Source organism: Genypterus blacodes, unplaced genomic scaffold (assembly GCF_046128005.1).
Source record: "Genypterus blacodes isolate CSIRO-AG114 ecotype Tasmania unplaced genomic scaffold, CSIRO-AGI_Gbla_v1 ptg000070l_1, whole genome shotgun sequence".
Taxonomy (NCBI): Eukaryota; Metazoa; Chordata; class Actinopteri; order Ophidiiformes; family Ophidiidae; genus Genypterus; species Genypterus blacodes.
The window spans coordinates 2,780,530-2,800,000 of NW_027466880.1; the positions used below are offsets into that span (position 1 = coordinate 2,780,530).

General features: G+C 45.9%; 1 protein-coding gene across 4 annotated transcripts in view; it reads right to left on the reverse strand.

Annotated features, from left to right (window-relative positions):
* The window catches only part of prickle2b (prickle homolog 2b), a 76,709-nt gene that overhangs the window by 11,576 nt on the left and 45,662 nt on the right, over positions 1-19,471 (reverse strand). Inside the window, exon 1 of one of the 4 annotated variants that reach the window (XM_076156986.1) lies at positions 5,434-5,939. The exons of the other annotated variants lie outside the window; for them this stretch is intronic. The gene's annotated coding sequence lies outside the window, so the exon portion shown is untranslated. Of the gene's footprint in view, positions 1-5,433; positions 5,940-19,471 lie in introns of those variants that run through there. 4 annotated transcript variants of the gene reach the window in all.

Sequence of the window (19,471 nt, forward strand, 5' to 3'; positions counted from 1 at the left end):
TGTGGGTGATGCACAGGCGGCGCTGAACAATGCGGTGGGGCGGCGAGAGCGAGGCTATAATCGCAAACAGGTTGGGGAAATAACCACAACACAGCCAATGACAGTGATGGAAAGCAGTACTGTACAAACACACACACTCTAACACACAGACAGACACAAGGTTAGTTGGAAACTAGCGCTCCACTCTCATTAGTCAAGCGGATCCACCCAGCTTTAAAATGGAAAGGATCCATGTGTGAGGAAAGAGGTTTGGGAGTGTTTAAGGTCGACTCTTCTTCTCCTGGACAGTCTTTCATCTCCAGACAAGTTTGGAGAATAATAAAGGGAGCGCAGATATTTTACTGGCTAGCACAACTTCATCTTCAAAGTAGAAGAAAAAGAATGCAGAATTGAAGATCTAAGAAAGAGGGAGACGACAATGCACACACACACACACACACACACACACACACACACACACACACACACACACACACACACACACACACACACACACACACACACACACACACACACACACACACACACACACACACACACACACACACACACACACACACACACACACACACACACACACACGTCCTTGACAGCGCTGAGCTCTTAAGCTAAGATGAACCTGGGTGGGCAGAAGGGTGAATCCCAGTAACCCTTGCTGCCCCTCGGGCGGCCTGAAAGGGAGAGACAATCCCATTACCGTCCCAGACAGTCGCCTGCCTGCTCCGTCTGACAGGTCGCCCTGTGGAGGGGCTTAAGGACAGTTAGGACGCAGGACGCCTGAGAGAGCGACAGACTGACAGCCTGGCTGCCGGAGGATCCGTTAACGTGAAGCGGAGCGCGGCCAGCGTCACGGGGAGAGCTTGGCCACACTTTGTCTTTTCTCTGGTTTCAAAGCAGCACTTCATGTCCACGGGCTGAGCCTCGCTTAACGCACTCCAAACTATTCGGCTTAGTGCTGATGGATTTCAATGACCGAGCAGGCAACATTAATCCTTGAAAGCTTGTGTAACTTTCTAAATCGTTGCTGACACATGGCGACCGGTCGCATAAGACGTAATCCTTAAAAACAACAAATATCCACTTAAAGTTGGATGGATTTCCTTGCCATCCATTTTGAGTCTAACAGCCGATCCCTGGCAGATCCATCAGACGTCTGCGTGGACTTTGTGCTGCTGCGAGCCGCAGACTTCACAAACAGACTACATGAATATTACCCAAACACGCCGAGTGGCCAAACACCACCGCCATTAATATTGATGGCTGCGGATGGAACAGAGGCGGAGTAAGTCATCACATAGCTGTCAGGAAGACGTCTGCCAGAAGGCTGTTTGGCCAAACCGCGTCCCAGCGGTGCGATGCTGTAGCCGGGGGCGACGCAGTGCTGAACTTCCCTCGTTACGCCCCGACACCTTCTCCTTCGTTACTTATTCATGATGACACGCGCTCAAAGACGAGATCACATGAATCTAAAGTAATGCACATCTACAGCAGAGATAAGCAGGGAATGGCACTGCATTTAGAAAGATGTTGTTTTACTTTAAGAAATATATAACAAAAACAATAATACATATTCTAAGGCTTCTTTCTCATGGATTTATAATTCCATACATGTTATAAATGGATGATACTCAAGACTTTGCGGCCTTGGCAAATCCCTGGCGACAATGTGTGTCGCCATAGTAACAAAGTCCTGGGTCATCTGTAGGTCGCGCAGTGAAACAAACTTATAAACAAAGCCATGAGTGTGTGTGTGTGTGTGTGTGTGTGTGTTATATCATGTCAAGTTGTTCAAACGTGGACAGAGTACCAGTTTTCACTTTTTCAGTGTCAGGTCAAGAAAAAAGTAACTGACCCAAATCTATATGAGCTCAGTACACAAAAACAAATAAGGACACACACACCAACCAACACCCACACACTTCCAGCACTTCTGACATGGCGCCAGGTGGTTAGCAGTCGTATCTGCCTTGGGGTGAGGAGACACACATGGTGATAGTGTGTATAAATAGCCCGGAGGAGCAAAGGGTGGACCTGAAGCAAAGCATTTCATACTACATTCCAGCACAGAGGACATGTCTCCACGTCACCGGCCCGTGCTGTCCCCCTGCACTGTCCCCTGCAGAATCAGCTCAGGGAGGCAACACGTAACCTTTGGAGCGACACACATCTCTGCCGCGACCTCTTTCCCTCTCTAGGTGGCCCAGATGTGTAGTGACTGAGCACCCATCAGTGTTTTCACTTTGCCCTGGTCGTGGACTGGCAGGGGTCCGCCGCACCCTCTCCCCCTCCCTCCTTATGATTTACAACACTCCCCCCTCCCCAGCAGCGCACATGTCTGGGATTTCCCCCCCCACCGAAACATAATCCCCCTCGGCTTCCCCTCGTAATCTGCATGATTTCAATTAGGGGAGATCTGGCCGCTGCGGTAATAGAAGTCAAGTACATCACCGACGCCTCATAAATGACTCCTGGGTGAAGAGAGAGGCAAGTAAAATGGCTTGTTTCCTCTTTTTAAACACGAGCGGCCCTTTATCCCCCTGGGAGATGTAAACCTCTGGTGCATCGTTGGTCAAGTGGAGTGTGAGGTTTGTTCAAGACCTGGGGGGTCTGCGGTTGGATAATAATCTCTGTTACCATGATGTCAGGGGACAATCATTCACCGTGTCTGGTTAATTATCATCGCCCCGGTCCTCCAGATTACCCTGTAACCCAGGTAACGGGCTGTTTCAATAGCTAACTAGATTCAGATAGGCGCCTTCTTCCCTTACAGTTCAAACGGATGACGCAAAGTCTTCTGAAAGTCTTGGCTCCCTCACTACAAATCCGGCCAAATGTACCATCTTATTAATTGCGTCTCAAAGGAGAGTTGACATAATGGATTCAAAGTTACGAAAGAGAGAGCGAAGGGGAGCTTATCGACAAGTTCAGTTTTGCAAATTTGTGGAACCCATCTTAGAGTTGGGATAAGAAAAGCATTTTCTATAGAACTCTAGCCGGGGAAGTCGAGCCTCGTGGGTTTTCAAAGAGCAGAATCCAACGAGCTAAAGTCCCCATTCCAGACAAGCTCCCAAAAAACCACTGCAACTTTTCCATGGCATCACTCGAGAGGGTCAGATTAAAACCCATCTTTTAAAATGAAACGGCAAACTCCGTGCCAAACGCAGAGGACTGGTGGGCCGGGAGCGGGAGAGCGTCATCACCTAACAGCTGAGCTTTCCTCTTTTGTTTTTCCTGTCTTCGGATGAATCGGGGAGGAAGATCTCTCCGACAAACCTTTTGTTAGGTGGAAGCAACACTTCCGTTCAGTGTGGCGTGGGTGACTTGTGGCGTTGTAAACTGGGATACAAATATACACCAGGCTGCAGTTCGACTGAAAGCAATTAGGATCTAATCACGGTTTGACATGACTGGAGGCGTTCCCGACAAAGAATTAGACCTGGAAAAGATGCTTTCCACTAGAAGCCAATTTACCAAATGCAAAGTGATCCCTATGAGAGAGATCTGGACCTGCACACACACACACCTGCCAGAACAAATTAGAATCCCCTCTACGCAGAACTGGAGAATGCAACAGAGAGATGACACACGCAGAGGACACTCAAACACATCCAGATACAAGGAATAACAAACAGCAGTGATCGCATGCGGAATACTGCATTATATCCCGGTGCCGTTACACTATTTTAAGTATATCATTCGGTGAGTTCTCCTTCAAATGACCCGCTGAGACGGTAATTAAGACGTTGCGGTGTTGTTTTGATTAAAGTCACAGATGCCATCGTGAGTCACGGCGTGCGTCTCTTCGCCTGAAAGAGACCGAGCTTCTCTGCTTCGGCAAGATAGCTGGAAAAAAGCCACGCATGTCATAATTTCCCTTATTCTGTCTCTGTAAGCAGCAAACTGTGCAGGATTTGTGTAGGAAGTGGGAAGGAAGGAGCACAAAGGAGGTGCAGAGAGAGAGAGAAAGAGGGAGGGAGGGAGGGAGGGAGGAGAAGAGATTTATGTAACATTAAACTGGGATGCTTTTCAGCTAGAGAGTATATCGAGAGCGGATCACATGACTTATTCATTCCGCGTCGAGTTGTTCCATTGCAGTGACACTGCTTTGGATGCTGGTAGGGGGAATCTGGAGTCAGGCAGGGGACGACCTCACTCACAGCCTTCACTGCGGCCTCAAGAGACACCGGTGGTCAATTTTGTTTTTGTCATATGGGATTCTTTCCTTGGCCAAATCATCAAGCCTGTTTGTTAAGCAACCACATATCCCCAGTGCCTTGTCCTCCAGTAACCCAACTATGATGACTACAACCAAAACATCTCTCCAAAACAATTTATCTCCTAAAGGAATGTGATCAAATTATACTCGATAGACAAGTGTTAAACAACAGAAAGGAGGAGGAGGAGATATTTGGAAGTAACTTGCATGATTAAAAGGGTATTATCCGTTTTCTGGAGGCCATTCTAGAACTATGGCAGAGTGCCTACGACCCTCAAGTAGGAGCTAAACACAAAAATGGTTCCTGCGGGGTGTAGTAAAGCCTTTAAGTTCCTTCTAAAAGGTTCCTGGTTCCTGCCGTGCCCAAAGTGCCTTGTGGGATAATAGTGCACAAACTTCGTGTCAGTGTTTGTGTACTGTCAGATCAGGTCAGTCACTCTGCAGCCAGCTGCTGGAGCCGCATCATTCTTCTGTTGGCCCATTCATATGCTAATCCTTTGACCTCTGCTTTGGATAAAGTAACAGTCTTAACAGGTCAATTTGTCTGTGTTACAGAGACTTATAATGTTCTCATTGAGACAAGGGAGGGAGGGGGGGTCACAGTGAGATGAGATACTTCAACAGCACTTTAAACAACAACAGCTTTTACCACTCAGCTGGTGTCAACATGACCACAATTCCTTACAAGGTTATGAAAACCACAATCCTGAAAGATTTATTGAGGCCGATATTGGATTGTGATCACTTCAATCAATCCCCTTGTGGCAGTGGACAACAAAGACTGCGCGCACACACACACGCACGCACACAAGGGGGGGGGGGGGGGGGGGTCAACAGACAAGATTACAGTGCGAGTTTCCTTCTGGAATTCTGGGGACATTTTTAGTCAGTTGTCATGAATTAGCGTCGCTAGTCTCGACGTTTATCCTAAGGAATCAGAGTTATGCTAAAACTTGATTATAAATCGCAGTGAAGAGGTAACGGGATCGAGAATCGATTAACGATTAACCGTGCTTGAGCGTATTTTGAAGAGATACAAATAGAGAAATGGCCACATATTAAGTCGCATTCAAGGACAGACAACTATTAAGTACTAGCAGCGACCCTGCTTTCTCCTGTTGTAACCACGGCTCACTACCCACCGTAACAAACGACACAACACACGTTTTGAAATGTATACACACATAAAAGGATGTGATTGAGAGTCCCAAGCTTACCTTATTACAATGTGCGGCTCAGGGAACCCATAACCCCGAACTCTGTGGTGCTGCTGATGCTTTCAAAACACGTCTTCCTCATTGCAGAATCTGTCACGGCGCTCCGGGCTTTGGCCACGAAAATACCCCACACTCTCCCCCGCTGCGTGGTATCTCTGGCTGTAACCCTCCACTACCGCTCTGTTAAAAGCCTTCAGTCATCCCCCTCCTCCCAGCCAAAACACTCACACAGCGCCAGGAGTTCAGGAAACGAGGCGTAAGATTAGGAGAAGAAACCAACTTTACGTGCGTAAAAGGCAAAATCCCCCTTGCGATAAAGTCACAGATCCAAACAAAAGCGCGATTTCCGTCGAAATGTTTGCAATTCCAAATGGCTAAGACAGGATTCTCCTCCGGGGGTCGGTGCAAACACCGCTGCGGAGTTTAGGTGAAGATCCGTGGAAACTCTTTCCGTGCGTAACAGTCGAAGCACCGCGGTAAAGCCTGAGCTGCTCCGCTCGCTGCTCTCCAACACACTGAGCAGCGGAGGTTTTACTGCGTTGCCGGCGTCAAGTATGATTAAATGGAATGCTAGTTTCCGGTCTAGACTTTCAAAATAAAAGCGGAACCGTTAAAGTTTTGACGGACCCGTGTCGAATGACGCCATTTCCAAAAATGTAGAGTGAACGTTCAAGTGAGGTTAAAACGAATTGGTAGATAGTATGCATGAATGTGTACGAGTGCGTGTTTTCTTTTTGTTTGTATTCATGGTGGCATTACTGTATTTGAAGGCTGAAGGTGAAACACACAAGGTAAAAGCAAACAATTTACGGGGCTTATTTTCTACTAAAAATAAGCCTTGGTATAAGGTATTGATTTGATCTCACAGCTGTTGTATACAAATCCATGACATATACTTATTACTGCTATCACTAAATGTTACACAGTATATTCGAAGCACGGACTTGTTTTAGAGATTTAGTTTTGAAGGCAGATTCTTTAACTTCCGGTTTAATTTTGCCCATGTTTAGTTGGTCTGACGCAGCTTTTGTAGCACACACACACGTCCCTTTTCCTCCCAGCATGGTAATGGCCCTGTTGTGATGTCAGCAAGTCACCGTCTCAACATTGGTGTAATTAGCAGAGTGAATCGCTGGTGTTCTGGCATGATTTGCATATGAATGAAAGCACTTCCCTGGTTCAACTGGCCCGGGGTAAGGGGGGGGAGGGAGGAGAGAGAGGAGCCACAGGACGCTCTCCCGTATGGAGGGACGGGGAGGAGAGTCCTTGTAAACAAAACACTGCTGTTTAACATAAGAAATGGGCATTAACAGGAGAAAGCGCCACGGTCTAACAGACCAATAAAAATTAACAGATTAAGAAGAGTAGAGGACATTTTGAAGCATCATAAAGCCATTCTGCTAATGCTCTAAGAGAGGACAAAGTAACCTATATTTATTGATTAGTTCAAGTTAGTCTACAGTAGCATCAATGACGTCCATGCCTGCGTCAAAGAAAAGCGCAGTTGATACATTAATTATGTTGTTTTTTTAGGACACCAAAATCCTACTTCCAAATATTCTCCCCTCAATCCCATGAAGTACCAGCTCTCTGTAAAATATAACTTGTTATTATTCTTTCAGAGATGAGAATTGTGAACCACAACATCTGCATATGACAATGTTGTCATTATCTGAGGATATATTTAGATAGACATTAATAACAATAATAATAATAATTAATAACTTATTTAAACCCACAAAGGTCAGACAGCAGGGGTCTAGATGGGATGAACAAATACACAAATCATGGTCCAGGCACTAATCATAGATCCTGTGCTGGACATGTGGCTTAGAGGACCTCTATAAAGAGATATGATCACAATGTAAACCTGCTCGTATAACACAAGGGGCAATAAACAAAATGTACATTAGGGGACAAACTGTATATAGTTATGTTGACTCAGTTAGTCCAGCTATTCACAACAACATTGTTCTCTAACAGATTACCACCTTGTCAGTTATTTTAGTTCCCTTTTAAATCACTCACACAGCTACACCCTCTGATGCTGCCTTCTCTTCTCTTCTCTCATTCCTTAAATCAGTGGTCTGAGTGTTGAACAACGTCCCACTGCTGCTCCCAATTTGCTTATTTGTCTAATGCACAATGTGTCAAGAACGAGAGAAATCATCCAAAGGGAGTTTTGCTGGCAAGAGAAGCTTAACAGATTTCTGGATGATTTCAAAAGGCAACTTGGAGGATGAATAGAAGTGGAACTAGGTTAGCAAGTAATTAAATCAAGATTTGTGTGTATTTATTCCCCAAAGTGCCCCGCTGTTGCCCGTCAGCCAAACACGAGAGAAAAAAGAGAAGGATAACAGAGACAAGCCTGGATTGAAATAACGTCTGAAAAGCTGCATGAGTACGAATTTTTGGAGGCTGCTGAAAACAGCCGGCGGCACTGAACGACCTCCTCTGATTCTGAGGACGGCACTGCAGTCTCTTTCCCCCCGTTCAGAAAGCCGCTGACTTCCCTGGAGTCAGACTGCCGCTCTGCTTTTCTCTTTACTGAAAGCCGTCTTTTTTTCTTGCCCTGGATTCTCCTCTCACACGTGGCGGGGTGACTGACTCCCCGCTACGCCTCAGCCTCACACACCAGAACATATAATCGCAGCCCCCCGCCTTTTTTTTTTTACAAACACAAGAATATCAATTACAGCTCATGCCGCTACTTATGGTCTCTCCACGGGATTTCACAAGGAACTTTAAGTGACGGCGTCCTTCACTCACTGCACCCACAGAACAGGTCAGCTGGTTTAAGGCCGGCCTTTCCCGCATATACCCCATTTCCTTCTCTGCATTAAACCGATCCCAGACCTGCATCAAGACGTTTTAATGCCATGCGAGGGCTGAATAGAGGCACACAGGCCAGCTTAGTGGGACATACCACAGATAGCTTTGACTGCATGGACGCTTGGGCATGCAGAGGCTCTGCTTGGTAATTTTAGACAGAGAGCCAAACAGGTTTACTCCCTTCCAAGCATGCGTAAGTGTATCGAGGTTTTTGGTTTCTATCAAAGCACAGGATGAGAAACTTTGTGTATACATGCTATTCTGGGGCCAAGAACCTATCTGAGGTATGCACGAAAGTTGGTCTACCTCAAAGGATCTTATCCTGCAAGAACATTATTCATGTCTTCCAGGGGAAGGAACTGATTTATTTACTGTCCGATAGGGTCAGAAAAAAAACACTCCCGATAAATCAGTGCCATCAGCTGGTTTTGAAACATAGCCAACATCCCGGCGTGGTCTTCCAATCTTTATTCCTCATCTGTTTTTTTTAGTAACACTAGTCTCCTTTCCTTTCATGTGGCAAATGCTGATGGCTATCATTCTAGAGTCAACACACAAGGCAGCTGGGACTCACCCCAACAGCTGATAGGAGAGAGAGAGAGAGAGAGAGAGAGAGAGAGAAACCAATCCCCCCCCCCCCCCCCGACACATTTCCACCAATCACTGCAAGGCTTCTAAACCAATTTTCAATCATTGTGAATTTGTCCAAGAACCGTCCAAGAAGCAAAACAGCCTTCCAAGACCTTACACTAACTGATCTGTAATCAATGAAGCCGCAATGTTGGGAGTAGGGTTATGTTGTCAACCACATTAACCTTATTTTGCTCCTTTGGAAATTAGATGTGTCATAGGTACGAAAGGCGAAGCGAGCAGCGAGGGGAGATTTGAGGTTTGACTGGAGGGAGAAAATATGACAAAAATAAAGGATAAAACTTGCAATTAGTGGTTTGTTGAGAAGGCAAATCATTTTTACTCCTCAGACAAGTTGCAGATAAACAGGAAAGTTCACGGAATGGATGCAACAAGTTAACAAGCTGAAGAAACTTAAGACGACAAGCAACAGGAAACAGTAAAGTGGAGCTGGACAGAGTTTATACTTCATATTGATATTAACTTGGACCATTGAAAGCCACGTTTGAGTTGTTGGTAACCACCGTAGATAATATGAAGGTTTTACTGTCGTCTAACTCGCTGTTTGCTTCCATGCGGTTGGAATCATTTCCTTCCGCTACATTAAGGCTGGAACTGTTGGTGTGGAAAATTCACACCTGGGTACGCGGTCAGTCAACAGCTCGGCACACATGTCCAACACCAGCACCATCCACCAGGTCACTAGAGGGAGTTCTAGAGGGAGTTTCAACTGAAGTGCATTTCGCACAATTTGAAGCTGCAAATTGAAAAATCTTTGAAATGGAAGCACACATTTTGGAAAAATAACATCAATGCTGGTTCGAAGTTAGATTTGATGGTGAGTGGCTTAAGAACTTATTCCCAAAGCTGTAATGGGAACAGACTTTTTGCCTTAGTAGTTGGTGGTGCCAGAGGTTTTTGATTTGTGTTTCAGTTTTCTTGAATATAATCAGAAAAAAACACTTAATTTATTGTAAACACAGCCATTTTGCATTTGAACTTGGTCTACATTTGAACATTCCATCTATGTTTTGTACAAAAGCCTGACATTCAATCCAAGTGCCACTTTCTATTACAATAATATCCAACACATTGAGCCAGATTGGATTTAGTGTGACACAGACTTTTAGGGGTATTTCACTCAGGAACCGCCAACCCCCCGCGCTCTCTGTACCCATGTTCCAAGCAGATAAGTGGCTATGATTCAGTCCATGTTGAACATTAACTGGATTAATTCTGCATGGGGCTGAGGGGTGATATTGTATTTGTCCAAAGGGAAGGAGGGAAGTGGAAAGGAAATGAGAAGAGTTGGCTGGAAAGTCTAATTAGCTTTAGGGTTCGTTAGCACACAAACTCAACTCTCTCTGTCCTTTTGCTCCAGTGGCCTTGCTGATACGCAGGCCTGTGCAAGCCATTAAGCAAAAGAGGGGGAAAAGAGACAGAGAGCAAGCGAGAGAGGGAGGGGAGGAAATAGCACGGACAGTTACTTTCACGCGTGCTAGCCTATAGGGCAAGTGGGTGACCTTGTGGAGTGGCTCCTCGAGGGGACCAGGGCTATTTCTGCCCCTCCTGGCCCACTTACTCAAGGGCTCTTCAGCATAGAGAGGAGGAACGCCCTCCCAGCCCTCCTCCTCCATCTATCCATCACACCATACCATCTCCTCTGCAGACGGGGGCTCTGCGGGGGCAACGCAGCTTCATTTCCAGCTCGCTGTGCCCAACAACGGCAGTTCTGTCATCGAGCCGGTCTCAGACTCGGCGTACATGTGGATTCTGATTCAAAACATAACTAGGTCAGGTTTTTTAGAAGAAAAAAATGGAACAGGGAGGAATTGTTGTTGAGGACGACTCAGTGGACATCCAGGGAAATGAGGAATGGGACAAGAAGACAATGAAAAATGCGTTCCGACATATTATTGTCATGTCCGCGCCTGAGGAACATTAAGACTTTTGTAAGAGAGCAAACTTTGTGAGCATCTTTCCCATCTGTGCTGAGAAAGCGATGTCTCAAAACACTGCGAGGCGTTACGCAAAATCTCTCCTTACTCCTCCAACCACAGCTCTGAATAATATGCGACTCCATGAATGAACTGCCGCCCCCGAACCTCCCACGTTAAGAACCCTTTGGCCATTTTCTGACTCAACTCCCATTCAGCCTCCACTGATGCTCCTCTTCCTCACCTCGTCATCACCAGCCTGATGAGGGCTGTGGGTGTCCATAACCGATGTTTCTAACCTTCTCTCTCTCTCTCTCTCTGTGTATTGGCTTTTGTTCCATTCACTACAAGCCTCCGTCAGCTAAGCCTCATCTAGCCTCTTCTATTTCTGGTTCCCAGCATCCATGTCTAAGTGGCCGCATTCGCACGCTTACTGACCAGATGTTCCATTAATAATGGATATAAGCATCCTCATTAGTTGGGACCACAGTTGCGGGGTGGCAGCCCATCTTGAAACGTGATCTCACTGCTTATTTTTTTTTAGAAAGCTGCATGACGCCAAGGCCAAACAAAAGCTTTTGTGAGGGAGATTAAAGTTTGAGAGCTTGCATGAAGCTGGCAGGAGACATACATGTCCTCCAGGTAAGCGAAGAAAATGCAACAAAAGCAACATGTGTTGAAGGTGTACTTGGCAGGTAAAGCGCCTTGCTGGGGAATTCACATTTCCATAAATTTTAAAGTGACATGCCAGCGATTTTGTTCGACAAAGTTTCATGATTTAAGCCAAAAAAAGGAACATATCTGTTCCCCTGTGGAGTTCCTCCAACAGTACAAAGATCTGAAGATAGAAGTTATGCACAATCCACAAGGAGTGGTAAAGGCATCCGATTGATTCACCTTCTAAAAACAATGTTCTTAGGGTGCTACTTTTCCTTACAACACCCTGCATATCTACACCACATTCTCTCAGCTACTTCACATCATGAGGCGACATCGCACAAGCTGCCGACTGGTGACCACATTTGTATCCATCTAAACTCATGTGGAGGAATTCATTTTCAGAGGCTTTTCAATATCTTCTGCAATATCTCAAAAATGCCCTACCTTCTACAAAAAAATGATTCTTGCAGGTAGAAGTTCAGACTTTGAGCAGCTCGTAGCATTTAAGATGGGGGACAAAATATAAGCAGACTGCAAAAAGTCGTGCCAAAGTTATCCCATGCCAAGATGGTGGCTTGTACTCCACTTTCTCCACAGCTCTACTGTAATGGTTTAATCTCAAACTTTTAGTTAAATAAACTCCAACACTCAACTATGCCACGTTTAAATATTTATTTTGAGAGGCAGGGCAGCGACGGGCAGGATCAGTCCTTCAAACAGAGCTCCGCCTGAAGGAGTCCACGGATTTTAGAACTCAAGAACAAGAACAGTTCTATGCTCACGTAAAACTACACCACAGGTTCGGTTTGCAATTTGTTATGAACAAGATTTGGCCAAATTGAAGAAAGACATTCTTTCAATGCTCGGCTGACTTTTTTACAGTACGAACAAGCCACTCAGTGATTGATGAGAAACTCGGTGATGATGTGACGGCAGGGTTTGTTTGCCTCACCTAAACCAAAAAACAACTGTTCAAAGCTCCTTCAGGCTTCACAGGGATGAATCTTTAGTAGCCAAACTGAAAGAAATAAGAGAAAATACTTCTCCTTATTGGCAGACAGGCATCCACACACACACACAGTCTGTTAAACCAATCAGCAAAAGAACCTCGGCTTGTGTGGGAATGAGGCCTATGGGTGAATCAGACAGAGTTTCCATCCGAATACTGTGCGAGGCTTAAGCACATTTTCAAAAGAATGGACAGAAGCACAAGAAGAAGAAGGGTTAGGGTTAGAAATTAAATGTATTTTCATGGTGTGACAATTGCATTTCATTGTATTAATATAGGTCAGCTGCGTGCCTTGACCTTTTTATCCTTTAGTGTTTAGGGTTTCTGGTGGAACGGTGGCTGTGATGTTGGGAGAAAATCAAAATCATCTTTTCCGTATGGTGTTTGTAATTAGGTTTTTCTGCATGTATAATCTTAATGTGCATAAGAGGCAGAGCGAAAAACCCCTTAGGGGAGGAGAGAGAGAGAGAGAGAGAGAGAGAGAGAGAGAGAGAGAGAGAGAGAGAGAGAGAGAGAGAGAGAGAGAGAGAGAGAGAGAGAGAGAGAGAGAGAGGAAATCTTATCAGCGTGGCATTTGTTTATATACCTGCAATGTTCTGATGGCAGAAAAGAAATCTAATCTCTTCTAATTCCAGTAGTCTTACATTAAACTGTAATTTCTGACTCAGAACAATGCATACATACATACATACATTAACAGGGCATAATTTGATGTTTGGTTTACAAAACATACTCAATGCTGCAAGGAACCTGCAGCAAGAAGGGGAGAGAGAGAGGGGGGGGGGGCAAGAGGAGGGGGCAGGGGGGAGGCAGAGAGAGAGAGAGAGAGAGAGAGAGAGAGAGAGAGAGAGAGAGAGAGAGAGAGAGAGAGAGAGAGAGAGAGAGAGAGAGAGAGAGTTCATGAGAGCTCTAGGCGTTTCTAAATAATGAACAGATACTCTGAAGGAAGAAATGACCAGATTAAACTCAAATCTAATTTCAGCTCTACCAAAAAGACCGGAGTCACTTATGGTGATAAACAAGTGAAACCACAGAGAGTCTATTCTGCTAGCCTGGAGACAGTCTTCAAAGGGGTTTAGATCCAATAGCAGCATTTCATCTTGAAATCATTCTTCTCAGTCAAGGTTTGGGCTTTTTAAATTCCCACCACTTCATCTTATTATGCTATTTACCCTGAGAGAGGGGGGATGGAACAGAAGCACTCACACAAAAACACATGCACACACACAAACACACACGCCGCCATGTCCATATCAATAAGTCTTGAGGGCCTGTGAAGGTTATAGATTGAGGGAGAAATTGCCGTTTCCCGAACGTGACACGATCACAATATGTTTCATCACCGTGAGTAAAGACGGTGAACCCAGGGACAATATCGACTGAAGCCTGAAGAGAGGACACACACAAACACACACACAAGGACAGACAAGGCCACAGAGAAGAAATGAGTCACACCGAGCGATCCACACGCACACGGGCAAATGACTTTAAACAACTTCTATCAAACTTTCACTTGCGGAAACATCTCAGAACATATGGCAAAGACGGACCAGCCTTGCACCACTCACTCACTCACTCAAATTGATGAGGGTGTATAATACCTTTAAACACACATCCACTCCATTTCACCTTTTCCTTCACACACATTTCACCCACTGCAGCCTCCACACGTTCCTTATATAGATCTCCGGCCCATTAGGAAGCAGTGAGAGAGAGCAGCACCCCTGGAGAAACTAAATCACTCTGGCCCGCCGCTGTTTACTTCAGGACCGGGCTCCCGCTTGTGCCGCTGTTTATTTGAACTGTGAACCTCTGCTGAGTGTGTGAAAGGAAATGTGTGTGTGTGTGTGTGTGTGTGTGTGTGTGTGTGTGTGTGTGAGTGAGTGAGTGAGTGAGTGAGTGAGTGAGTGAGTGAGTGAGTGAGTGAGTGAGTGAGTGAGTGAGTGAGTGAGTGAGTGAGTGAGTGAGTGAGTGAGTGAGTGAGTGAGTGAGTGAGTGAGTGAGTGAGTGAGTGAGTGAGAGAGAGAGAGAGAGAGAGAGAGAGAGAGAGAGAGAGAGAGAGAGAGAGAGAGAGAGAGAGAGAGAGAGAGAGAGAGAGAGAGAGAGAGAAAGACAGTTCATGTGTAATGGGGAAGGATGGAGAAATGGTGGGGTTGGGCAGAGTAGTTCTACACAAAACCCAGTGTTTGGCCCTTCAGTTTCTTTCACACCTCTCTATACACACTTCTCACAGCCTCTTTATTTGCCCCGTGGGCTCCTAGTGCTCCTCAGGTTCTCCAAGGCCACAAGCAGGCCTCTGTGTAGCCCAGTCTGAGCCAGACATCTCAGCCGTAGACCAGCCAAATAACCAGCCTCTCACAACCCCCTGCGGAGCACCAGACGCAACAATGTCCTTCCACTGACCCTGCGTATGACTTCACAGCTTCATTCTTTCCACATTCACAATGCTTACACACACTCCACAGAGAAAAAAACGTACATTTACAGTTACGCCTGCTTAGGAAGCACGCAGAGACATGGACGCATGATGCACACAGCAAGTAGGGACAGGATCGCTGATCTGAGCCCCAAAGCTCACGATTACTTGTGTAGATTACCAATAAAAGCAGGCTTTGAGATGACGTACACACACAAACACGCGCACACACGCACATGCACACAGGTTGGGGGAAACAGTAAGGACAGTGTGAGATTGGCCCAAAACTGTGTGAAGGATAAGACGAGTCAAGCATCAATGAAGCCACTGTTTGAAAAGACCCAACCGAACCGGAGACGCGGAGAATGTCAGACCGCCAGGCACCCGTAGGAGACACGTGCACACACAAACATACACATGCTGCTCTTATCTGATTCCTCGGGTGTCGATCTCTATTTTACCTGCGGTGGCATTTCTTATCCGGGATTCAGTTTCAGTTTCTGCCCTCACGCTATTTCAGCAGCTCCGTGCAGTTTGGGGCGATTAGAAAACTGCAAAAATGCTCAAACTTCACCAAAACAAACAATGTCAGTGACCTAGTTTGGACCTCAATTTGTGTTTCTCCACTCTGTTATTCTTCCACACGTGTCACTGGCAGCAGCGGTTTAGCATGTAAACACTTTTCAGCACAGGGAGCATGCGACGGCTCACAGGGGCTGAAGGGCTGGTATACCTGCAGTGCATTTGCTTGCTGTAAAGACACGCTCAGACAGGCGAACGCGCAATCATTAACGTGTCTACGGAGCACAGACAAAATGAACAAACTGTTTACAAACTGCCAGTTTTCCTCTCATATCCATCCAAACAAATCTAGCCGCCGGGTTAGCGTAACTGAGAGTGACGCGGCTAATCTGAAAGGCTTCTGTCCATATCCTCCATGTCTAATCACACAGGGCTGATCCTGGCTGAATTACATTTGGTGCCTTGTTAAGGGCTGTCTGGTATCTGGGGCAGTGTACCAGAACGTAGAGTTGACTCTGGCCAGGGTAGGCTGTGTGTGTATAAGTGTGTGTGTGTTGCCTGTGTGTGCATTTGCATACCAAGCCTGTGCCAGCCACAGGACTGACACTGGCGTCATAATGAATTACTTTCAGTCTACCACCATTCCTGCCCCGCAGCGTGCCAAGAGGTCAGCTGAGAGAGGGGGTGGTGGTGTGTGTGTGTGTGGGGTGGGAGGGGGGTGCCAGCGAAAGACAGACGGAGCAGGAGATCATAGACGGAGATCATAAAAACAGATCATAAAAGCAACATCAATGGCTGGATAGGCCGAGGGAGAGAGGGAAAGATAAAAGGGAGTGAGTGAAGAAGGAGGGCTCTGGAGACGAGGCATGAGACAGAAACGCTATCAGGAAGGCACACACACACACACACATAGACACAGACACACACACACACACACACAGGGCATCACCAAGCCCATTCATCAGCAACCAAGCAACATGCCAATACACTGAGGCATTGTTTGGGTTTGACCTATAGATTTGACTGGTCGCTGGTCCACCTCCATGGAGGATCTGACTCAGGTCTAATCCATCATTCACTCCAGCATAATCTGACTTTGGATGCTGATTGTGTTGTGATGTCATGGGTACAACTAAATGCGGTTGGAATTGGCACAAAATGAGTGACTTTATTGATTGTAAATCGCCTCCACATGCCGTCTCCGATTACGCAACATGTCATGTTTATGTGGAAAACAGCACATTCCTATCAACTCCTTGCATGTATACGGCTTAATTCTTCCTGTGCATGTAAACGAACCGACTGAATTTTGAGCCACTTTTGACTGCCAGTGGCCATCAGTTAATCACGGTCAGTCGATGTGGCCTCCCTCCACAGAGAAGGAGAGGATACCTGGCATTGACACTTATTGATCGCGACCTACTTTGCATGTAGCCGCTGCGGGCCGACCCTGCTTGTCCATCTGATCCCCGACAAAAGGCCGCAGACCTCACCCACAGATCATCAAGGCGTCCTGAACTCTATTGATTAGGCATACAAATCAAGAATCTGAAAGAGGGATTTGCTGGTTGAGTGCATGGCGACATCCAACGAGAGGAGTCGCGCGCTTCTGCCAATGTTAATTGGAAAATGAATAGATGAGCGTGCAGATATAAACAAAAGGTTGTAAAAATGTCTGGTGCTGAGAGGCGGATATGAAAGAGCAGAATTTTTGATGACAAGGCACAGATTGAGGGGGGGTGGGCGGCAAAGCTCAGCCTGAACAACACATGAACCCCGAGAGCATCTGGGACGGATTTAGTATCCATGTGCAATTTATTACATATTTCTGGAAAACGGAGCCACGATGAAGTCTGTAATCTGTTGATGGGAGTTTATTCCTGTTGTTCATGGTTTGGGCATGAAAACTGCCTCAGTACGGCCCACGAAGAGACGGGAACCACCGGGGTAAAGCAGAGGAGGCTTGGGGAAAATTGTTGAAAAACAATGAATTAAGTTAGCTTAAAGAAAATAATAACAACAACGCTGCTCTTTCATCCACCAGGCCTTTCACACTCCCAGCATTCTCAGCTTTAAATGGCTGTTTTCGAGCCGATGGGTGGAATTCGTCACCTCTCTGGCACTGCAGGCTGGGTAAACTCTGCAGATCCCGATCATCAACTTGAGGAGTCCTGGCTAACTTGGCAGTGTTGTGGCTACCTTGCAACATCTTCAACAAATCTTCATTTTGGTCAGTAAAAGTAAAACGTCTACGGGGGAAAATCTGAATCTGCACTCCAACTTTTAGCTGGCAGTTAGTACAGATACCACTCACATTGTCTCACCTCAGCAATGCTTTGGTCTTTCTCCTATTTGTTTACCTGCAGGGTTACCATAAAATCGGCGGCAGCGTGATGTCACACAGCCAGAACGCCTCAACTTGCTAGCTTGTGTTAATTGCTATTGCGTTTAACTTGGAGATATCTTGGTGATTGCATCTTGCGTAGGAACAGCAGGGACCACAACCACTTGGACACTGCGTCCAATCCAGTGTCCAAAGTTCAAAGGCAGAGACAGAGTAGACCACACAGCACCAGCGCCTGATGTTGCCTCTTCTTGTGTTTAAATGCTGTAAATGCAAAGCTGCTGAAATACATCTGAAGATTTTCGTGTAATTGTTAACTCCTCATTAGTGCTGGTTAAATTCAGGCTTTGATTAATTGAATATTAATGCTTAGACTACATCGGTAATTCATTAAGTGTCTCAATGGTGCAGTCAGTGTTTAATAATGAGCAAAAAAGCAGCATGAACCCAAGAATGCTCGATGCTATCACTGACCTAAAGCCATAATAAAGCCTAATAGGCAGCACACAACCCGCCAAAGACATAAAACTCGGCTTTAATAAATCCTCGTTAGCGTGGAGCTTTAAGATGAGCGCTCCGCCCCCCGCCCTTTAAACCTCAGCGCAGACCTCAGTCAGCCTCTGTTTAGCGTTAGCACTCTGGTGGTCGCTCGCTACCGTGTCCAAAGGCTTTCTAGGCCGAGCGCTAACCGAGGCACATGAGGCGGCCGGCCAAGCAGCCACTTGTTGGACGGCCACATCTGGTAACTGAATGCGCCCACTTAGAGCGCCGCCGTGGTTCCACGTTCAAGCCAAAACCTCAGAGGTCAGGGACACACATACGGTTGGAGGTTGTGTATTTTATAGTGCACGTACATACGTGTTTGTGTGCGAAAAGCATGTTTGTGTTTTTCGTGGCCGTTTTAAAGTTTGATCCTACAGAAAAAGTGAAGTGGAAATAAATCTCAAGCCGTTTTGCTCAGTTCTGAATAAATATGAGCTGTTCTGGGACATGCCAGATTGAAGGTCAGGATTTGGAACTTGGGGTTAGAAAGAATCTTAATTTCCACCACGATTTCACTGAATTTTGATTCTTAATTCAGCATAACTTGTTTTAAAACCTTGAAGCCTGAAATTACAAATGGGACTATAGAAACTATTAATATTATTACTCACTATTAATGAAGTAAAATGAGTATATGATCACAATCTATCTATTTAAGGAGGATTTTGATGTTTTGATTCACCACCTTGCTGCATCAAAATTCATGGATGCGTCTTAGCTCAGGCAAAGGAGAATAACTGGAACTGGAACTAAATAACTGAAGCTCTAGAGTTTCAGTTACACACACACACACACACACACACACACACAGGAGCAGTCAAATCAACTGTAATGAAAGACACCAGCGAGCCCGAGTAGATTCAAACGAGAGACAAATGTGAAGATTACCTTAAAGTTCACGAAGTCGCAGCTTTGAAACAGAAGCTGGTGTTGATCAATGCGTGTGCGGTCGTGACTGCGTACGTCCATTATCTGGGTTCTAGCATGACACAATGCCTTGCTAAGTGTCTGAAGATTGCATCAGTGGGGCACAAGTTGTCACTGTGTTCCTCCTCAGACCACAAACCTCAGCGTGTGAAATGGAAGCACAGTGAAAATGTGGAGCTGCATACAAATCTGTGTTTACTGTGCTGCAGGTTTGGTTT